At 42.9% G+C, this 22262-nt stretch overlaps 1 protein-coding gene and 1 pseudogene across 2 annotated transcripts in view; one reads left to right on the forward strand and one right to left on the reverse strand.

Moving 5' to 3' along the window:
- LOC311600663 (PRAME family member 12-like) overlaps positions 1 to 22262 on the forward strand; it is a 300082-nt gene that overhangs the window by 13459 nt on the left and 264361 nt on the right. The window lies entirely within an intron of this gene.
- LOC311599060 (nuclear factor of activated T-cells, cytoplasmic 4-like) lies at positions 9710 to 11947 on the reverse strand (annotated as a pseudogene). The gene has a single exon. The product of its transcript is annotated as a nuclear factor of activated T-cells, cytoplasmic 4-like (transcript).

Here is a 22262-nt window from a genome sequence, read left to right on the forward strand (position 1 = left end):
TAAGCTGCAGACTGATTGTTAGATTGAATGTCTACCCTGAACCAGGCCTTGGTGGTACATGCCTTTAATCCCAGCACTGAGAAGTAGGGGCAGGAGGATCTCAGAGTTCCAGGACAGCCCTGTTTACTAATTCAGTTCAATGACAGCCTGGGCTTCACAAAGAAATGCTGTCTTTAAAAAAATCTGTTAACCTCATTTGTAATTTTTTTTATCTTGTAGATTGATTGGATCGTAATGTGAGATAGGCAAAGGTCTGAGCCTAGGAGAAATTCGGGGCAACCTCTAGGTTACCTCTCCACAAACTCTGATTCCTAAGATTTCTTTACATAATTATTTTGGATATTTATTGAGAGGACCCTATACTATTGCTTACTCCTTCCTAAAACTTATTATATAGCCTAATCTGACATCCAACTCTCAGTAATCCTCCTGCCTCAGCATTTGGCTATGAAATAAGATTATGGAATATACTTGAACTATCTTGCTGGTTTCATGGAGTTCTGATGATGGGTCAGCTCTAGATTTAGTTTGTGTCTAACATAGTGAACATACAAACCTGAATACCATGATCCAGGGGCCTGTGTCCTGGTCAAAACAATCAGTCTCTTTGAATTTATTATCTGAGCTGGATCCTGTGGCAAGCATCTACTGTAAGAGAAACTAAGAAAAGTGATGGATCAAGGTGGAGACACACACTTTTAATCCCAGCAGTCAAGGAATGGGTCAAGGTGTCGGTATACACCTTTAATTCCAGCGGTAGGGAGTCAGAGTCAGGATGACCTCTGAATTCAAGGTCAGCCGTCTATAGAGGGTGTTCCAGAATGGACTGTGCTAAACAGAGAAATCCTGTTTTTAAAAACACAGAAAGATTTAAACATGAATGGAAGAATGCAGGAAGAAAAGATGGGAGGAAGGAAGTTAAAGAAGGAAGGATGGAGGGAGGGTGAACTAGAAGACAGCTTGGGTACATGAGTGTGGTTGCACTGCCAGCTGGAGTTTTTCCACTGGAAGAATGTTTGCTTAGCTTTAAAGTAGCTCTCGGTTCCTTTCTGAGCTCCTTATTAACCAAACCATTGTCTTTCTTGGTGAATTAGACACTTCTCCTACATTAGATGTCTGTAGAACCTGGATCCTGGATAAGTCTCCTGGTCAAATAATGGCAAGTATGGAGAATAAAGTTGTAACTGTAACTTTTATTACTCTGATTACTTGTCACTGAGGTTTAATACCTAATGTTTTTTTCAGAGACGGGTTTCACTGTTGATTCTGTACTCATGTTTAAACCAGGCTAGCCTTGAACTCAAATCCACCTGCCTCTGCCTCATAGTATGCTGGGATTATAGACATGCTCTACTGCACACAGATGGCTTACTGTCTTTGCATGCTGACCTAGGTAAATCTAGTCCTGGAAGCTGGAATCTAGCCTCCAGATGATCTAACCTGGGCCTAGAATGTCTTCAGTATCTGGGATTTAGTAATGAATAAACTCATCCTTTCTAGCTCTTTCTGAATTCTGGCTAGCTGGATCAACTCAGCTCTTCTGGCTCAAACTCCTTTCATAGCTGACTGACTCAGATTGACTTCTGTCTCCTATTACTGACTTACTCTTCTTGGCATCATACTAATTTTGGCAGTATGTTCTAACCTTCTGACCCCTCATTTTCCAGCAAATTTTGTCTTTACCTCTTTCTACCTTGTTTCCTCTCTGCAACTGGGCTCTGCACAACTTTTTCCATAAAACGGCCTCTGAATTGCATGAACTGAACCATCATGAACTCAACTTCACTGCACTGCCTCTCAATTCACTGAATCAACTTTAGTGCCTGAATGCAACTCAGAGATTTGTATGCTTCTGCCTCCTGAGTAATGAGATTAAAGGTGTGTACTACAAGGCCTGGACTTAAGATTTTCTTTACCTACACTTGTTCTCTCTATATCAGGCTTGCCTTGAACTCAGAGATCTACTTGTCCCTGTCTCCTAGAACTAAAGTTGTGTCTATATTCCAGCAAGAGTGGTTATGTTGTTGGATTAAAATTCCTCTACACAGAGTAGACTAGACATGCAACTGATTTATAGACTTGCTCATGCCTACCTTACAGGTACAAGATAAATGGGGATGAGGTTGGAGGTGTGTGGAATGGAGGGAAGTAAGAGTGGGCTGCTGATCTACTCAGGCAAAGAGTTCCTTCCAATCATTAAGCCTGAGATTGGATACTAGACATAGGGAAAAAGCAAACATTTAGATAGGAAAGCTAGTCACAGTGTGGGAGCCCAGGCCTTTAATTGCAGCACTCAGATGGCAAAAGCAAGCTGATGTCTATGAGTCTGTAGCCAACCTCATCCAGAGAGTGGTTTGCAGGGCTTCACATAGAGAAACCTTGTCTCAGAAAACACAAAAAACAAAACCAGTGCTGGAGAGATGGTTCAGAGGTTAAGAGTTCCATCATTCATAGCCTGTCTTTGGTCCAATAAGGCTGAGACTCATTCTTACCCATATCTGGCGGGCCTCCATATCAACACATGAAGAAGGGCAGTGTCTTTGATCTTCATGCCATGTGCTTGTGCTTGTATTGGCTGTGATTGCTGAGACATGAGATGTGTTAGAAAGGATGGAAGGCATAGGCTATAATCTCGAGCCCTGCCATCCCTGCCAAGGATAATCCATGCTGTAGATTACTGTTAATTCTAAAGAGATTGTATCTAATGTGAATCTAGGTACATCTTACTCACAAAGAGTCTAGAGAAGTCTAGCATGACATTGTAACTTGCTCAGTCATCTCAAATCACCGAACTTCTATTTAGCCCATAAACAATGTTAGTAAATCAATGCCAAAACAATAGTAGATATGAGAATAATAACAGAATTATAACAGATTTTATCACTCAACAGCACACTACAAGTCCCTTTCAGTTCTCCACAGTCTTGCAGATGAAACTGACCCTAACAATTAGGGTGGAAAAGTACTTATAAAGCTTAAAATCTGGGCTTCTGGAAAGAAAATATTTGAGAGGAGTCCCTGGGACTCCCAATTCAGTCAGGTCCATAAGGAAGATGCCGCATAGGTCCTGGAACACTTGAGTTCTCCTTTTCTCCTCAAACATAGGAAAATCAGGCCATGAGTGTTATTGAACATATGTTATCCCAAAAAAACAAGTTGAAGAAGAGAAGGATCTGGAATAATTGTCCATGGAAAGTTCACCTCCGACCTCAGCATCATCAGCAAACTCATCCATGTCAGCATCCATTTGATGCTGAAGAAGAAGGAGAAGAAGAAGAAGAAGAAGAAGAAGAAGAAGAAGAAGAAGAAGAAGAAGAAAGAAAGAAAGAAAGAAAATGGTAGACCAAACCATATCCTAGAGCTGAATTGTCAGTGGCAGCTGGGAAAGGTGGCAAGTTATCAACCTTACCTGGAGCAGATGGGAACTCTTCACACACAGATGTGCCAGAGGGAGGGAGCCGTGCAGAGGTTCTTCAATATTTCTGTCTTCATTGCTGGAAGAAATTTGGATGAGCATAATCTTGCTTCAGTTCCCCAAACTCCACTGTCTCCAGCACCTTTATATAAATGATGTCTACTGCTAAAAGGTTGCAGAGCATAGTTGCCCAGGCATGGAAGGATGGATAGGGTGTGTAACAGACCATAGAAAACATATGTTTTATTTTGAAGGTATAGTTGCCTGACCACTGTTGCTGATTTGTTTTGTTTGTCTGTTTGTTATTGAGACAGAGTTTCTCTGTGTAATAGCCTTGGCTGTCCTGGAATGCACATTGTAGAGTAGGTTGGTCTCAAACTCACAGAGACCTTCCCTTGCCTATTTCTCCTGAATTCTGGGATTTAGGGTATGAGCTATCACACCTGTCTTTGTCTGGCCACAGTCTGGAACCTGAATTCCAGAACTGCCAGGGCTGCATGAAGAAACCCTGTCTTGAAAAACTCTACTTTTGTTTTTTGGGTTTTTGCTTCCTTGTTTGTTTGTTTGCTTGTTTGTTTTTGGTTTATTGACTCAGGGTTTCCCTGGGTACACTTGCCTGTCCTGAACTAACTTTGGACAACAGGCTAGCCTTGAGCTTACTGAGATCGGCCTGCTTCTTCTTCCCTGAGTGCTATGATTAAAGGCAAGTACAAACATGCCCAGCTAAAAAATATTTTCTAAATATGGGCTCCTGTAGATTTCCATAAGGGGCAATCCAATCAGACTGTGTTGGACCTTTTGTTCTTTATTCTGAAATACATTGGTAAACACACTTAAATAAAAACACATAGATCTGATTATAACTAGGGGCATAGAAACATAAACTAGTCTTTAGAGGAGGAAATATGTGTAACCCAATGTAGACAGAGCTTTAGCAAGATTTTAAGGTTGCTAGATCTCTTGTTTGATGATGAGTGTGGTTTTTCTATGTAGCCCCTGGCTGTCCTGGATCTCACTCTACAGAGCAGGCTGACCTTCTAGACTGTCTACTTAGTGCTGGGATTAAATAGTGCATTGTCATTGCTGGCCTGGTAATTCATCTTTTAAGGGTTGATACTTTAAATATGCTGTTTAATTTATTACCATATAATGATATTTTTCAGTGATCCATGGACAAGAATGGGGGTGTGGTTCCTTGCAAGTATGCTGTATATTTAGCATGAGTTTCTGCACTGCATCGTCAGGCTTCATGCAGAAAAAGTATTAGTAATATAGTTGTAATGAAACAAACATAGAAAAAATACTATATGCAATGAGTTCACAGTAGTACACACAAGTGTGTAATATGAATAGAGTAGTGAAAGAGTAAAATATGTTCACCCACACCAACCCAAAGGTCACAGTGTCCCTGTCTTTTATTTCTGGCAATCCTATGTCCATCTACTTCTTTCTTTATTTCCTTCTCTTCTTCTTCTTCTTCTTCTTCTTCTTCTTCTTCTTCTTCTTCTTCTTCTTCTTCTTCTTCTTCTTCGGTATTTCAAGACAGGGTTTCTCTGTGTAGCCTTGGCTGTTCCGAACTCACTTTGTAGACCAGACTGGCCTCAAACTCACAAAGATCCACCTACCTCTGCCTTTGCCTCCCAAGTGCTGGGATTAAAGACATTTGCCACCAAGCCCAGCTCTGCCCCTCTTTTTCTAACCAGTTATAAAAGTGACCGAGAGGAATCCAAGATTGGCTGTGGATAAAATCAACCAGGAATTCAAGATTGGTGAACATTGCTAAAAATCACAGGGGAATGGATTGAATGCCAGCTAGGATCAGTGGTGCAGGCTTAGTGCCAACCATCCCTTGCACTATGAAGGGAAGGTAGGTAGGAGTTTTTGGAGAGGTGAAAGCCAGCCCTGGAAAACACAGCTAACTTTATCAATTAGAACAGTGGTTCTTAACCCTCTGAATGCTGTGACCCTTTTATATAGTTCCACATGTTGTGGTTATAACCAAACATAGATTTTTTTCCTACTATATAAATGCAATTTTGCAACTGTTATGAATCCTAATGTAAATAATGATATGCAGAATATCTGATATGTGAACTCTGTGACAGGGTCATTGTACCATTAAAAGGGTTTAGATCCATGTTAATAACCTCTGTCTTAAAAGCTGAAGCTGGAATGTAGATCAGACATTGGAAGCTTTCCTGGCCTGCTGTTATAATCTAGGTTATATCTCAAATACAAAAAGAATGCTCAAACATGCTGTGATGGTGTATGCCTTTAATTCCAGCACTCCAGCAGCAGTGGCAGACAGATGGGTGAGTTTGAGGGCAGCCTGGTCTTCAGAGTGAGTTCCATTACAGCCAAACCTATACAAAAACCTGTCTTGAAAAACAAAAGGTCAAAGGTCAATCCAATTGGGTGTGGTTGTACTCCAGGAAAAAAGAAAGGTAGACCTCTATTAGTTGGAGGTCAGATATGACTACATAGAACTTGTTTGCTTGCTTCTTTTATTCCTTGCTTTCTTTTGTTTATTAGTTTTGTGGTTTTGTTTTATTTTTATTATCCAAGACAGGGTTGTAGATATGGCTGTCCTACAGCTCACTGTATAGACAAGGCAAGGCTGGCCTCCAATTCAGAGATCTGCCTGCCTCTGCCTCACAACTGCTTGTATTAAATGCATGTTCCACCACCTGCAGAAAGAAAGAAAGAGAGAGGGAGGAGAGGGCTGAGGGGTAAATCTCTATGAGTGAGAGGCCAGCCTGGTCTGGTCAGTATATTGATTTCCAGGCCAACCAGAGCTACATAGAACTTGCCACAGGGTAGAGGTAGGGAATAGTAAATCAATATTGGTCATGTCTGTTGTTGTTGACAATCACTGAATTAGGGAATCTGGCAGGTGAATTGGCCTCAGTATAGGGCAAGAATCTATCAGGAAACACTAACAAAAAAGTCAGCAACAAAATGTAATAAAATGCCATCTTGATCTGTGAAGAACTGCATTTGACCCACTTGGGATTTTTGTTTGCTGTTTTTGAGACAAGGTCTCATAGCCCAACCTGGTCTCAAACTGGCAAAATAACAAGGTTGTCCTTGGCCTTCATTTTCCCTACATATACCCCTCTTTACTGGAGTTGGAATGTGGGAAAACACATCCTGCGTTTTCATAATTTTATTTTCAGGTCATAGCAAAATGAGAAAGAAATAATTGTTCACTGTGGTTGACTTGATTCTTTGAGGCTATGAAAACTTCATGGTTGATAGTGGAGCTCACCATTTTGTTTGTTTCCTCTTTCTTCTGAGGAAAGCAAAGGCCTTTCAGGAGTCTTCCCATTTTACACCTTTGAGTCAGCTGAGGCAGAGGGATTACTAGGAGTCTCCTGCAGCTCTATAGGACCTGTATCTTCTTTCAAAAACATTGTGTAAAAAAGTTGCCTAGGTGAGGAGAGATGGAGAGTATCCTGCATCCCTGATTGAGTCTTTGTTTTTCTTTTTCTTTAAAGTTTATTGGGTGCTTGGTGTGGAACAGATACTGTGGTTAGGACACAGCTGTGGATCATTTCTAAACTAAAAGAGTCCATAAGTCTCTGTGTAAAAGGCTGCTGAGAGCCTAGGGAGATGATGAAGTCCATGGATGAGTAATGCTGGGGTTCTGCTAGGAGAGAAGTACTGTGAACAGGGAGGTTGTGCTGAAGTTTCAGGGTCAGGGACACCAGAGTATTATGTTAGGTCTTGGTTGAGTAAAAGACTAGGTCAGTCCTACATGATGATGAGAGGGCTGTGACAAGAGTGGTGTGACCTGAGTGATGAGACACCAATGGCAATATCCTGGACATTTTCCTCCCTGATAGGTCCAAGTGGTGATCTCTATGAGGAAACCAAGAACCCCAGAAGTCACTGTCTCATACTACCAGAACTTTCTCTTATTCTCCACCTAGGAGCCTGAAGACCTGCCCCAACATAGAAACCCTCTCTGTCTCTTCCTGACAGCTCCACCATCAGACTTGAATGATCTATCCATGAGTCTGCATCAAAACTAGCTCATATACCTGAACTTAAGTGGTGTAGTAGTATTCAGTGCTGTTTTCCTACTAGGCCTCTCCATGTTGTTCTGGAGAGAGTTTCAGCCACTCTTAAGACATTGAGTTGGAGGATTGTAGGATGGACACTCCCAGCTCAATGCTCTTCTGTCTTCTTTGATCCAATACAACATGCTCACCAAGATCTGCTTCCATGAAAATGACATGCCCATGGATGTCCTTGAGTGACTTTGCTCCACATGGTAAATCTGATTCAGTTGAATCACCAAGTGTACCTGGCCCCCCGGAGAGCTCGACGACACTCCTTACTCTGTCATAGAGTGATGTGATCACAATAAACCTGAGCTGTTGGATGCTCTCAGGGTCATGAGGTAGCTCAAGTCAGTCACTCTCTTCCATATAACTGTCCTAGAAGTCATGATCTTGTTGTTTCTTTGTTGAGGTCAGACTTTGTCTTTTTTTCTTTTGGTAATGATGGGAGAAAGTTAGTTGTGGGCACTGAGAAAAGAGAGATTACTCCTCCAGGGAACACAGAGCAGTGAGTCTATGTATTATGGGTAAGATACGATATAGGAGGTTCAAATAAGAGGGCTCAACATTGACATGGAGAACCATGGGTCCATGGAGACAGACGACTCAAGTATAATACAATTCTAATATTCTAAAATGGGTGGTGGAGGTGCATGCCTTTAGTCCCAGGACTAAAAATACAAGGTCAGGCAGATCTCTGTGAGTTTCAGATCAGCCAAGGCTACACAGAGAAACCCTGTCTCTAAAAACCAAAAACAAAACCAAACCAACAAAGGAAAATAAACCTCAAAAATGCCTTGTATTCTAAAAGTCAGCTGGTACAAAAGAATAAAAAAAATTTCTCATTTCCCATTATCCCAGAGGACATCCGTTTCGGGCTAGTGTCCAATTATAAATGAGTATATACCAATTGTATCTTTCTGGGTCTGGGTTAACTGTCACAGGTCTAGATGAGGGAAATAGGGTAAAAGAGGGAGGGAAGGGGAACAGGAAGATACAAGTACACGGATAGCAATTGAGATGTAATCTGAATAAATTATTTAATTTTAAAAAAGAAAATAATTTCTCATGAATGAAGTATTAGCTTAATGGTCAGGCCATGGAAACCTAGGTGTTCACTCTTTGATGTCTTTCTTGGACTTTAACCTAGTCACTACATTTAAGGTCTTGAGACTGTGTGCCTGTGAAGAAGGGGAACTAAGTCACTGTGCTTTCTGATCAGTCAACCAGAATCTGTGGAACTAGAGCCTGGGATTAAAGGAGGACATCATAATACTTAACTGTTCTGTTTTGTTTTAAATCTAGGATTTTGCTATGTACTCTAAGCAGGCCACTTACTCACTCTGTGTAACAAATTTAGACAAATTTACAACTCCTGTCTCAGCTTCTCTAAAGTGAGTTCTTCTTGGGGACAGTAGGTCATATGGCCAATGTTCAGCCATCTTGTCCAAGTCTGCACCTTTAAGTTTCTGTTTCTCCCAGAACTTGCCTTTTACCAGAAACTAACTGGCCCTGTTATGGTTTAGCAGTTAGACTAGACAAAGATAGAGCAAGATATTTTGTGTGGCAGAACATTATGACCATGCCTGGAATTCCCTGTGTTTTGAGATAGACTGCAGATGGGTTGCCATAGCAGTATGCTTCCCTGTCTCCTGCCTTATAAAAACTGCTGCCTGAAAAATAAAAGTTTGAGAACTTGATCAATATTCAGACTTGCTCTCCTTCTTTGTGTCTTGTGTTTTGTCCCTCACTCAGGTGATTCTCCTCCCGAGTTTAGTCAAACACTCACTGGTTGGAGCAAGTTCTAAATTATAAGACACTTTAATTTTGACATGGTGTCTCTTTTTTTTTCTTCACCAATGTGCACTATAGTCATGGGGGAAAGATCAGGTGAGGGGAAAACACTCAACAGAGGCTTTAAACAAGCCACTGTCCTTCCCTGAGACCCAGTGCCCAGATCTACAGATTCAGGGAACTGGATGGAATGAATGGTCTTGAAATAGTTCCAGGGCTGAAATTTTGTGAGAAAGGAAAAGCTGAAACAGATGCTCCATGTGCCCTGCAGGATTAAGTTGCTGAATTCAGGTGGACACACACACCTAGAATGTGCTCCCAAGGCCTTGACTAGCCCCAGGAGACTAATATTGCCAAGTCTCTTCAAAGCCAAACTCCAGCTTTCAGCAAACACGCAAATCCATCTCTCTCGCACTCACTGCTGCTGTAGCTACCACTAGATTTCTCCTGCTCCAGAGCTCCCAGGGGTATAGCATGCCCCCACCTCATTGTAACCCTCAGCTGGTAGGGGGTGCACAGCACTCTGGGGATGGAAGGCATCTTCAAGTGGTGGGGAGGATAGTACTGGAGGCCTGAATGGGGCCGGAGAAGAGAACAGAAGCCCCAGCATGAAAGAGGAGCCCTGTCCTCCTTGTGAATCACAAGGAAAGGGGCAGGGAAAGAAGGAGACTGAAGGTGGGCAGACACATCCTGCGTTACTCCCAGTCTCAGGGAACATCGGCAGGCCTGATCTATAGGATGGCAGGTGCCCCGTCTGGGGGAAAAGAGTGGGTGTGTTATAGCCAAAGCTTTCTGACAGATACAGGGTCTCATAAGCATGATCTTCATGGGGAAAGGAGGGGTAAGGGGGCCTGGATGGTGAGAAGTCTGTATCAGTGCCAAAGGGGGGACCCAATGAGGAAGGGCAGCTGCAGAGAGATGAGTGTGGCAGGGGTTCTTTCTTGAAGATCACAGGCAGGAACTTGAAACTTTGAGTAGTACTGCACTTACTCCAACCGTTGGAGATGTAGTAGCCCTGGACTGGCCGGATCACGTGCTTGTTGCTGTACTCCGGGATGGTGAGAGTCAGTGTCACCTTACTGCTCTACAGCCAATGCAACGCAGCCTCCTCCTCCCACTGTAGTTTTCCATCAGGGCCCCACAAAGTTGGAACTATTCAGTACTAGCTCCTCACCTCCTCTCACAGAGCAGGCACTGGGACAGTAGGCCTCCACCTGGGGAAGCACCTGGGCAGAGCGCTAGGGGCACTTGATGGGCACTGACGCCGCCTGGACAGAGATGACTTTCCCACTGCCCTGAGGCACGTGAACACGGAACACCAGCCACACTCGTGTGTTTTTGTGCCCAATGTCTGTCTCACCCTTCCACAGCTCAATGTCTGAATTACAAAGCTTCAAGATTCCAGCATAGTCGATGTTGGCAGCCATGTTGTTCTCTGGGAGCAAGGTTATCTCCAGCACTTTGGTACCACTGACTACAGCTTCATAGATGGCCATAGCCACCATCTTGCTGGTAATACGGTACACCTGGTAGAAGGCATGCGGCCACAGGCTCCTTTCATCTGCATTGCCAATGAACATCTGTAGAGCGAGTGGTTTCTCATTGTAGCCTAGGAGCTTGGCCAAGGGGTGACCTCCTGGAGCAGCCTTGAAAACTCCTCATTAGCCCTCGGTCTCATAGTCGGCCTAGTGGTGCGCTCTAGGGTGTACCTTGATCCTCAACTACAGCTGCTCATATTTGCTGGGCAAAGGCCAGTCCAGAGGAGGTAGGCAGAGGTCCTGAAGATGGGACTGTGTCCCCCATCTGGGCCTTGGACCAAGAAAGGGGAGAAGGCACTGCTAGGTAGTCCATGCCAGCCACCTCGTTCCGCAGAGTTGGAGCAAATGCAGCATCCTCTGTTCCCGAGGGAAGCTTGCCATTGCAGGAGGCAGTCTCCTCAGACCAAGGCAGGGCCACTGCCTGCTCATTAGAAGTCCTCTGGGTTTTCTGAGGGATGGTCTGGGTTGGTGTAGTACTCACATAATCATAAGGGCCAAGGAAACTAGGGACCCGGATCAGAGGCAAAGAAGGTGGTGGAGGTGGTTCTGAGCCCTCTTCCCCGAGGCTGCCCTAGCAGGATAAAGCTGGGGAGGCAGAAGATGGGATTCCAGAACTGGAATAGCGCCTCTTGCCATAAGGAGAAGCAGGCTGAGAGGAGGCTGTGATGGGCCCAGTAGCCCTGCGGAGTAGCCAGCTATTCTCCAGAGTTTGGCATCCAGAGCTTGGACAAAATAGGTTGCATGGATCCTCCAGAGTCCATGGTCTAGGGGAAGCACAAGGCGAGGGCAGTGGAGAGCTTAAGACAAAGCAGGAGGTTGCTTCATTAAGTTCAGACTACATCTCTTCACATGCTATATGCAGGGCTGCTTCCTCTGAGGCATCAGAGAAGAAGCTCCAGAAAGACAGGCTGCTGCTGCTGGAGCTCGGGCTGAAGAAGGCACCTTTGCCCTCCCCTCCTGCCTCTCAGTAGCCCTCAAAGCCTTCTGGTGGCAAGTAATCCCCCAGGTTTCAGGAGTATCCTCTAGCGAGGTCAGTGGGTCAGGGGTTGGAGAGATGGAGGTGATCTGATTGCTAGGACACTCGAGAACACGACCACCTCCAGCACTCCTGCACTCCCTCCTGGGCCCTCCAGCATCAATGACCAGGCTGGTCAGCTCTCCCAGCTGCCAGGTGAAGGGGTGGGATGGAGTGGTGACATAGTGTCCCTTATACAGCTCTGGATGATTCAAAACTCACTTTGTAGATCCAACAGGCTGGTCTTGAACTGACAGAGAACCACCTGAGATTAGGCATTATTAACCACGCCAAATTTTCTTTTTATTAGTGTGTATGTTTCAAGACAGGGTTTCTCTGTAAAGCCTTGACTGCCCTGGACTCTCTTTGTAGACCAGGATGGCCATGAACTCACAGAGATCTACATGCCTCTGCCTCCTGAGTGCTGTGCCATGTTTTTCTTGACTTGTTTTTCTTTACTGAGACAAGGTCTCAATATATAGTTTGACTGACATGGAACTCATTGTAAAGGATAGAATGGCTGTAATTCATAGACCTCCACTTCCTTTTGTCTCCTAAATGATAGGATTAAAGGTGTGCACCACCACTGCTGACATACCCTGCAGAACATGAAGATTAGAAATTCAAGGAATGCCTGAGGCATGAAGGACATGCTTATAGGATTTCTACCTTTCTGAGGATAAGTTATCTGGAAATGGGTCAGACCCTTAGTGGATGGTTACAGTATGCATTCTACTTGCTGTGAATAAGTTGTGCAGCAGGTACAATTTCAGTGATAAAAATATACACTATTTTGCAAGAAGAAGAAGATGCCCTGTGGTCACAATAAGTCCTATGATAGCCCATCCCCTTGAGCTATGATGGAAATCTAAATTCTAACAACTGCCCCCACGCACATTTATTGAACATGTTAATGATCAGGGTCTTCTGTAGGAATGCCACTGTGCTCACAATCACATCACTCTCCAGTGATGGTTCTGTCTTGAGGGTGATTTTCAAGAGTCCTTACCAGTTAATAGATTGTACGGAGTTAGCAGGAATCACAATGACATGTGAGAACATGAAGATTTGTTTTTCAATAAGGGCCAATGAAAATAGAGACTAAATAAAATTATTTTCTTGCTACCCGATAGAGTGACAAAGGGAGTAAAATGGCTGGCTTTGGTACTCCCTTAACTAAAGACAGAGCTCACAACTGAACTACTGACAATCAGGTCTCAGGTCACCCAATTCTCTAGGCAAGGGTTTTGCTTCATCCATCTTAAAAATGTTTACAGCACTTTATATCTGAGGGCCCTGAAATGAAATCCCCTGCCATTCCCTAAACCAGTCTTCACAAGAGAGCAGGTCTACATTGTTCAGTTCAGTTTGACAATTTTGTTAACGAAACCCATCAAGCAGCCAAACAGAGGAGAAGACAATATCATAAATGACTTCAATGCATTTTATTACCAAAAGGCCTTGGACCATAATTTTCTTGATCATACTTCTTGACATGGCAAAATATCCTAAGAGTAAATGTAAAAGTGAAGTCAGTAATTGAGTAGCACATCAGAGGAAAGCATTCATATTCTTACACTGACCTTATATTACAACATGGAGAAGCCACTTGTTACCCTGCTATGATAAAGACACATTTAGAAATGCAGAATTAACTTAATAAATCCACAGGATATGGTTCCACTGCTCTTCATATCATGCCAGCTCCCATGTACTGAATATGTTGAACATAATTTTGATTCCAATGCACAAAACTGGAACTAAAGCCAACTGTCCTGAGATTCCTTAATGAACATCCATTCCTTGATTTTGATGTTTCAGCATCCAGAAACAACCATGTCCTATTTACTGCCAACATGGACAAAGTCTGATCTTCATGTCATAGACACAGCACTGACAGCATTCAGAGCACATGTCTGTAGCAAATGTGATTGTTTTCAGCTACCTTTTGGCCACAATTATTTCCAGGAACACAGAACACAATTGGGCAAATTTGTCCACAAGGATACAACCCAAGTCATCATAGCATTCTAGAGGAGCAGGGTAGAGCTCTACAGTCAGTGTGTTTAGACTGTGCATGCAGTGCAGAAGGTCCTTCAGTGCAGCCATGGAGAAGTTGTCATAGAAATGGACTCTGGTGAGCTGGGAGCATTGGCTCACAGGAGGCAGGAGAAAACTGAGGTGAGAGTCCTCCAGGCTGCAGTCCTCTAACTCCAGCATCTTCAGAGTGTCTGCTACATTATCCAGGAGGACTTGGAGACCTGTAAGATGGGACATGGGTAACACTATCCCACTGAGGTGCATGTGTTTCAATTGGCAAAGATTCTGACTCCATGAGAAATGTTTCAAATCTGACTGTGAGAGATGGCAGTGAGTAATAGACAAGGGTTCCAATGGGGTATTCAGGTATCTAGGGAACGATCAAGAAATATATTCTGGCTCATGTTGTTGGAGGACATTACTAAGTTTAGCACTGAATGGGGGAACCACATAAGCAAAGTCCACCTACACTTACACTGAATGTCATCACTGAGGAACAGCTTGAAGGTGTCTACTCATATCACTATCTCCTGAGACATAGCACTATCTGGTGGGTTGGTCTCAGAACACAGACATGCAAATCCCCATCCTCCCTGTCAGAAGGAGAACTAGATCTTGCTGCACCATGCCAGGAGGACATACCCAGAAAGGAACATCACATAAAGTTTCTGGTAACATCTTAGCTTGTGTCCAACTGTGTTCATCATTTCCTTGTTATCTCAAACAACCTCTATCCCTTATTTCAGTGCTCCACTATTGAAAATGATGAAACTGTACCCCAATGTCACCAATTCCCATCTACTAAATTCCAACCTGTATTAAAATCATCTTTCCCTCCAGGCAGAATTAGAGGCTGACAGAGATCTCAATAGAGGAACTAACATTTCTGTTCTGAGACATCTTTTTAAGAGCTCCACTAGGAACCACAGGTGTGGGTCCTCCCCAGCTCAGAGCCCTCTACTTTGACTTGTTCCCTTCCACAGTCTTAGTCTTAGAGAGGATCCCAAAGATGAATACCTAAAGGTCATTCACTGCATCTGACCCACCAGTGTAGTTGTCATACTTGCAATGCAGCTTTCTACACATTTCCTACCCCAGCTCAAACTGTGCTAAATGAATGGGAATTGAACCAAGTAACCTCAGTTAAGAAGGATACAATGCACACTGAAATATTATCATGAGTCTCTAGGTGTAAAATCCACTGTGGCTGGCACCCACAGGTGCTCACTAATGCTCACAGTAGAGGGAAAAGTTTGCTGACATAGAAGAAAGGGCTCACAATCATTCCTTACCTGAAAAACTGTTTCATGATGTCCATGGAAAGGGGGTTGCCATTCGCATAGAGATGCTGGAGACAGTTGAGTTTGGAGAACTGAGTAACGAACTTGGGGAGGTACTTCTCTTCTATGTCTGCCAATGCATTTTCAGCTCTTCCTGTGTACAAGTAGATGTGACTTAGACAGATTTTGGGAAGATTTCTCATCTAGCCAAGGCAAGGTGCAAAGTGACCCAGGAAGGACAGGTCTATGGTGATTGAAAATTTGGCTGGATATCGTAGTCTGGGTTGGCATCTGTGATCTCTTAGTATCTGGATGACCTCAGCACAGGCACTTCTGGCTTTCATGGTCTCCGTTGAAAACTCAGGTATAATTCTGATGGGTCTGCCTTTATATGTTATGTGGCCTTTTTCTATTTCTGGTTTTTATGTATTTTCTTTGTTCTATAGATGTAGTGTTTTGATTATTATGTGGCACTATGAATTTATTTTAGGGTCTAGCCTATTTAGTGTTCTGTAGGCCTTCGTATGTTCAAGGGAATCTCTTTCTTTGGGTTAGGGAAATTTTTTCTATGATTTTCTTAAAAACATTTTCAGGTCCGTGGGACTTTGCATCCTCCTTTTCATCTACTCCTATAATACCGGAGTTATGCCTTCTCATGGTGTCATTGATTTCTTGGATGCTTTGTGTCACAAACTTCTCTTTTAATATTTCTTTGGGAGATATTTCAATTTCTTCTATTTTATCTTCAGCCTCTGAGATTCTCTTCTCCATATATTGGTTTCTGTTGGTTATACTTATCTGTATGATTCCTGCTTTCTTCTTTAATTTTTCCATTTTGAGGTCTGTCTCAATTTCAGATTCTATAATGGTGTCTTATTCCATTTTCCTCTCTTGAACAGTTTACCTCCTCTCCTTTGCCAGTTTGATTGTGATTTCTTGTTTTTCCTGGATGGCCTCTTTTCATTTGTTTGTATTTTCCTGAAATTCTTTGAAGGATCTATTTATTTCCTCTTTATAATTCTCAAATAACTGTGTGAGAATAGTTTTAAGATTATTTTCCTGAGATTCAGCTGCATTGGGGTATCTATTGATGTCTGGGCTTTCTGTTGGAGCCATGCTCTCTTTATTTTGGTATTTGTCTTCTTACCCTTTCCTTTAGGCATCTGTTGAGAGCTTGGCATTTCTAAGCTGGCAGTCACAGGGGTGAGTACCTTTCAAAGGCAATTGCTTCATATACTGGATTTGCAGACACAGTCTTCCTGGATTATAGTAGTCCAAGCTCTGCCATCTAGGATCTGTGATTTCATAGGGTTCCTCTGGCTACTGTTCTCCTCCGGAGAATCAGCCACAAGGTAGAACAGTGGCTTTTATGTCACAATGCTGTGTTGCTTCCCCTGTGTTGATCCTTTGTACCTCAGGGGGCCTACCCGGCTCCAGTACTCAAAAGAGTTCAGTATTTTGGCGCTTTTGGTTCCCAACCCCAGGGAAGGCCAGCTTTTTTGGCAGTGGAGGCAGGAGTAGAGTGAGGGTGGGGCTTCTTTTTATTCTCCACACTTGTTTTGTCTGAGAAGTCCCCAAGTCTGTGGCCCATTTGTGCCCCTGCTTTGCTGTTCTGAGCCACTGCAGTGGACCCCCTGTTCCCCAGGGGTTCCATGCTTTTTCCTATATTTGGAGGAGTGCAGGGTGTTCAAATTTTGTGCCTTCCAACCTGGGAGTTGTCCAGCTGCAATGAAGGGGCAGCTTGGAGTTCCTGGTTTGTTTCCTTCAGTCTGTTTCCCAGGCTCTGCCACTCTGCCTTCTACATAGGGCCCATACTGTGCACTGACATTTTGTCCTGTCCTCTAATGTCCACTTATAAGTGGGTGTATACTATGCATGTCTTTCTGGGTCTTGGTCACATTACTCAGGATGATCTTTTCTCGTTCCATCCATTTGCCTGCAAATTTCAAGATTTCCTTGTTTTAATAGCTGAGTAGTATTCCATTATGTAAGTGCACCAACATTTCTTTATCTAATTTTTGGTTGAAAGACAGCTAGGTTGTTTCTAGATTCTGGCTATTGCAAATAAGAATGCTATGAACATAGTTTAGCAAAATCCTTGTTTAGGGTGGAACATCTTTTGGGTATATCCTGAGTAGTGGTATGGCTGGATGGTATGGCTGGATTTTGAGGCAGCACTATTATCCATTTTCTGAGAAAGTTCCAGATTGAATTCCAAAGTGGTCATACAAGTTTGCATACCCACCAGCAATGGAGGAGTGTTCCATCCTCCCTACAGCCTCTCCAGCAGGTGCTGTCACTTGAGTTCTTGACCGTAGCCATTCTAAAAGGAGTAAGATAGAATCTCAGAGTCATTTTGATTTTCATTTCCATTATAAATAGGAATGCTGAGCATTTCTTTAAGTGTTTCTTGGATAAATAGACATGCGGATAGACCAGCACCATTTCTTGAAGAGGCTATCTTTTTTTCCGTTGTGTGGTTTTGGCTTCTTCGTCAAATATCAAGTGTCCATAATTGTGTGGGTATATTTCTGGGTTTTTGATTCAGTTCCTTTGATCCACCTGTCTGTTCTACTTAACATTTTATTTGATGGTTGCATCCATTTATTCCATTTCTTCTTCTATACCTGAGAATCTTTCCTCCATCTTTTGTATTCTCTTGGTGATGCTTACCTCTGCAGTTCTCTCTTTCCAGCCTCATCTCAGTTTGTACCTTCATTGTTGTTTCCATTTTCATCTTCAGATCTTGAATAATTTCATTGATTTCCTTGACCTGATGTTTTGCATTTTCCTGAATTTCTTCCAGTGATTTCTTCATTACCTCTCTATGCTCCTCTGTCATGGTCTCTCTAAAGGCCTCAATCTGTTTGGCTGTATTTTCCTATATTTGTTTATGGATTTTTATCCATTTCTTTATAGACCATGGACAGAAGAGCTTCAGACGCACATTCTTCCAGAAAGCCAACTTTCTGAGCTCAGAATAAAGACAGTGTCTCCCTCCTGTGGGGGCAGACTATAATGACCTTGGGCCAAAAGCTATGAAAAAGCTGGGTCCTTTCCAAGAAATATTTCACAGCTGCCTTGAATCCAACCTGGAAGCTGGATCTGCATGATGTCTTGGGTAGCCTCCTGAAATTTATATACCAGAGCTTTACAAACCAAGTGTCCTTGATTAGGGGGGGTGCATTGCCTGACTCTTCTTTTGTTTTAGCCCCTGTCCTTGTCCCTTTTATCTTTAAACTTACTTTGAACTCTTGTTTGTAGATGGAACATAAAGAAGAGAGTGAAATGAAACCTAGTTTCTTGTCTACAGATGTCTTATTTTGGCTAAGAGTGCAGCCAGTGCTTCCTAAAGTCTGAGTCTCAGACCCCATTCAAAGGACCCAAAAGTGGAGTGATAATCCCTGCAGAGGAGAGCATAAGAACCTGGTTCCCTTCTGCCTGAAAATCCATGAACACCCACATTCACCTCTGTTAAATTCTCAGCCCTCTTTGTGACTTGTTCATTGGAAGAACCTTCTTCAACTGGCTTCCCCAGAGCTTAGCAGAGCTGAGGCTGTGGAAAAGTGCAGCAAAGGAACTTGATTCAACAGTCTCCTCAGATATCATCTTCATTAGGAAAGATTTGAAGTCATTTTCTTATACTTCAGTTTTGTTAGAGTGTCCAGGGCTCATTGCTTTGGGATAACTGTGTTCTGGAGATGCAATATTATTTTGGCTTTTGTTCTTTATGTTTTTATGCTGGTCTTTAGCCATCTTGCTGTCTCTAGCATTGCGTGGTAGTTTCTGCTCTCTTTCACTGGCTGTTAAGAGCAGCTCATAGGTTGAATGGCTGCAGGTTGAGACTCCTCACCTGCAGTAATCAGGGATCTCTTCAGGTAGATCAGTTGGGTGACCTAAGATCAGACCTGGGAACTTTTGGTGGACAAGGAAGGTAACTTGAGATCAGATCTACTTGTGTTCCTCATTGTGGTATCTTATCTCAGCAGGGGAACTCTGACACTGGTGTTTTATATCCCACAGTTCCTTCCAAGACACAGACTACAGATGCTGTGTACCCCAACAGGACTGAGGCTAGACTTTGGAGCCTGATCCATGCCTGTGGGAACATGGGACATTTCCTTGGTTTGGCCAGGTGATCTGAAGTCAGATCCACTTTTGTTCCAGGCTGTGGAGACTCCTCTGCGCTAAAAGATCCAGACACTCATGTGTTATAGCTCACAGCTCTATCCGAGACACAGAGCTCAGATGCTATGTTACCCACTAGGTGTTTGTCTAGCCAGACCTTCAAAGCCCTACCTGTGCCTGTGTGGACCCAGGAACTTTATGTGGATTGGACAAGTGACCATAGATCTGATCCCCTTGTGTTCCAGACTGTGAAGTGTTCTCTGGGCTATAAAATCCAGACACCAGCATTTGTAGTCTCCAGTTCCATCTAACAACCATGGTGTAGCTGGTTTGTGCATGAAAGTGAGTGGCTAGACTTTGGAGACTGCATACAAGGGACCCAGAGACTTTTCTGAGGATTAGTTGGGTGGCACAATGTCAGACCAACATGTTCTCCACACCTTGTGGACCCCTCTTCCCTATAAATTACCAGCAATGGTGTTTTGTAGTTCTCAATTTGGTCCCTAGGTAGCTGTGCAGTCACTGCTGTCCTGTTGATCGAACATGGTATGTGTTTGGCACCACCATTTTGAATCCCGCTGTCATGGCCTTTTTAAAAATACTAATTGTTATTGCATGCATATATGTTCATGTGTACATATTCCTAAATATAATCTGTCCAGTCAGTATAATGATACTTATGTTGTAGTAATATAACCTGCTTAAAGGTTGTTGCATAACTATAGCCCTTTGGTTGAGGCCTACTTTAGGTTTTAGGATAACTGTAGGTCCTCTGTTAACACCTACTTTCATTTTTAGCATAACAGGAGCCATTTTGTCTTTAAGTCTCCATTTTTATCACAGGATGAAATTTACAGGCACTTCCTACCCTATAGAAGGATAGCAATTTCTTATAATTCAGCACTTGTTGCTTAGAATGAGAGAAAGATCATAAATGTGTGTTTTGCTTGAATTAAACATAAATATATATTCTCTTAAAATTAAACCACAACACCCTGTTATGTTCCTTTTTCCCAGAAAGCTGGACCTGTCCTCCCACCCCCTGCCAAGAGCTCCCCTACCACAAATATTAGCTTAAAAGGCTTTGTCTAGCTACCTAGATACAAGGAACTTGAAACAAAAATGAAGTTTTCTTGCTTAGATTAACATAATATACCTGGAGTAGACATGATTCTTTTTCTGCTTGGTTGAGGCTTTTCCCTTTAAAAATTCACTATGAAAATGGATGTGGCGGCACATGCCTTTAATGCCGGTGCTCAGGTCTCAGAGATAGGCAGCTCTCTTTGAATTTGAGGCCAGCCTGGTCTACAGAGTGAATCCAGGAGAGCCAGAGCTCTTAGAGAGAGAAACCCACTCTCAAAAAACAAAAACAGAAACAAAAACAAAAAAAGAAAATGTCAGTGTCACAGTTTGGCTGCCCAGCCCAGGCTGAGAACTTGGACAGTCAGTCTTTGTTCAGTAGTCAATAAACTTCTATCAGTGCCGTGTTTGAGTGGTCAGTGTGGGGCTAGTTCTGAACCCCAATCGTTGTCTGAATTAAAAATGGCCTCCATAGACTCATAGGCAATGGCATTGTTCAAGGAGTGGCCTTATTGAAGAAAATAATTAACTGAGTGTTGGTGGCTCACTGTCTCTTCCTGCTGCTTGTAGAGCCACATGTAGAACTCTCAGCTCCTTCTCCAAAATCATGTCTGCCTGCATGCCACGAAACTTCCTTCCTGAGGATAATGGACTTAAACTCTGAACTATAAGCCAGCCCCAATTAAACATTTTCTTTTATAAGAGTTGCTGTGGTCCTGGTACCTCTCAATATCAACAAAACTCTAACTAAGAAATTCATGTTTTCCGAGTTGACAATCCAGGATAATCTACGATGACAAATGTGCTTAATCCTTTAAAACCCACCAGAATCCCTAACAACAATCTATAAACATTTGCCCTTATACATGCAGATTACCTGTAGCCTTTACCCCACATCAAGGAAACTTCTCTTTACAGCAGGCAGAAACCACTATAGAAAAACACAATCAGTAAATATGCAAACTTGTGGGCTTCAGTGCCAATGGTAAATCTTTGAAACATTCCCACATTTAACGCTCAGGAAATATTGCTGAAGAGAGCTGTGGAAAGATGATTGGAAGATCTTGAGGATCAGTGTGTTTCTGGTGCTATTGAATCTCCTAGTAATCTGAGAAGCTATACCCATAAAGTCTGACAAACATGATTGGACTAAAAGGAGATGAAAAAGGATGACACCAGTGAATGTGCGAAACTAAACAGAAAATTCCACGAGATCTGCACAAGAACCACAGGTGACTGTGAAAAGCTGGGAAGAAAAGAGGCTTTCCCCAGAAGAAAGCACACCAACTGCTGTCCAGTGCTACACAGTATTTTTAAGTGCCCCACCCTATTTTAAATGTATTATTTAAATTTATATGTCTAAACTGTTGAGCCTTCTTGCCATCCACGAAGATGTCATATTTTGAGGTAGAAAACACACCTATGGCCCAGGTACTCCATAGGCTGGACAGAGAGAATGCATTGGCCCTATGTGCTGGGTACCATCTGGACAGTGTGTGTGGAAAATACAGAGCAGAGCTGGGAGCTACTGATGCAGGCTACAGGGATGAGGAAACAGAATTTTGACCTGAGAATGGACCAAGGAAAGAAACAGAAGATGCAGGCACTGAATCCCCTGACAGGGAATATCAGTGCTGAACTCACTCCATTGTCTTAAACAACACCTGAGAACATGGAGATTAGGGTTTCCAGGAATTCCCAAGGCATGAAGAAACTGATTTTAGTATTTCTATCTGTCTGCACATGAAATAACCAGGAAAGGGGTCAGAGTGTAAGGGGATGCATATGGTAAGCATTTTACTTCTGTGAATAAATTGTGTTCTGGGGGCCACAATTACATGGTTGATGCTCTATGGTCACATTATGTCTTAGGGTAGCCCATCTCTGTGAGTTTTGATGGAACAGTAA

Source organism: Acomys minous (genome assembly GCF_964271855.1).
Source record: "Acomys minous genome assembly, chromosome: 6".
Classification (NCBI taxonomy): Eukaryota; Metazoa; Chordata; class Mammalia; order Rodentia; family Muridae; genus Acomys; species Acomys minous.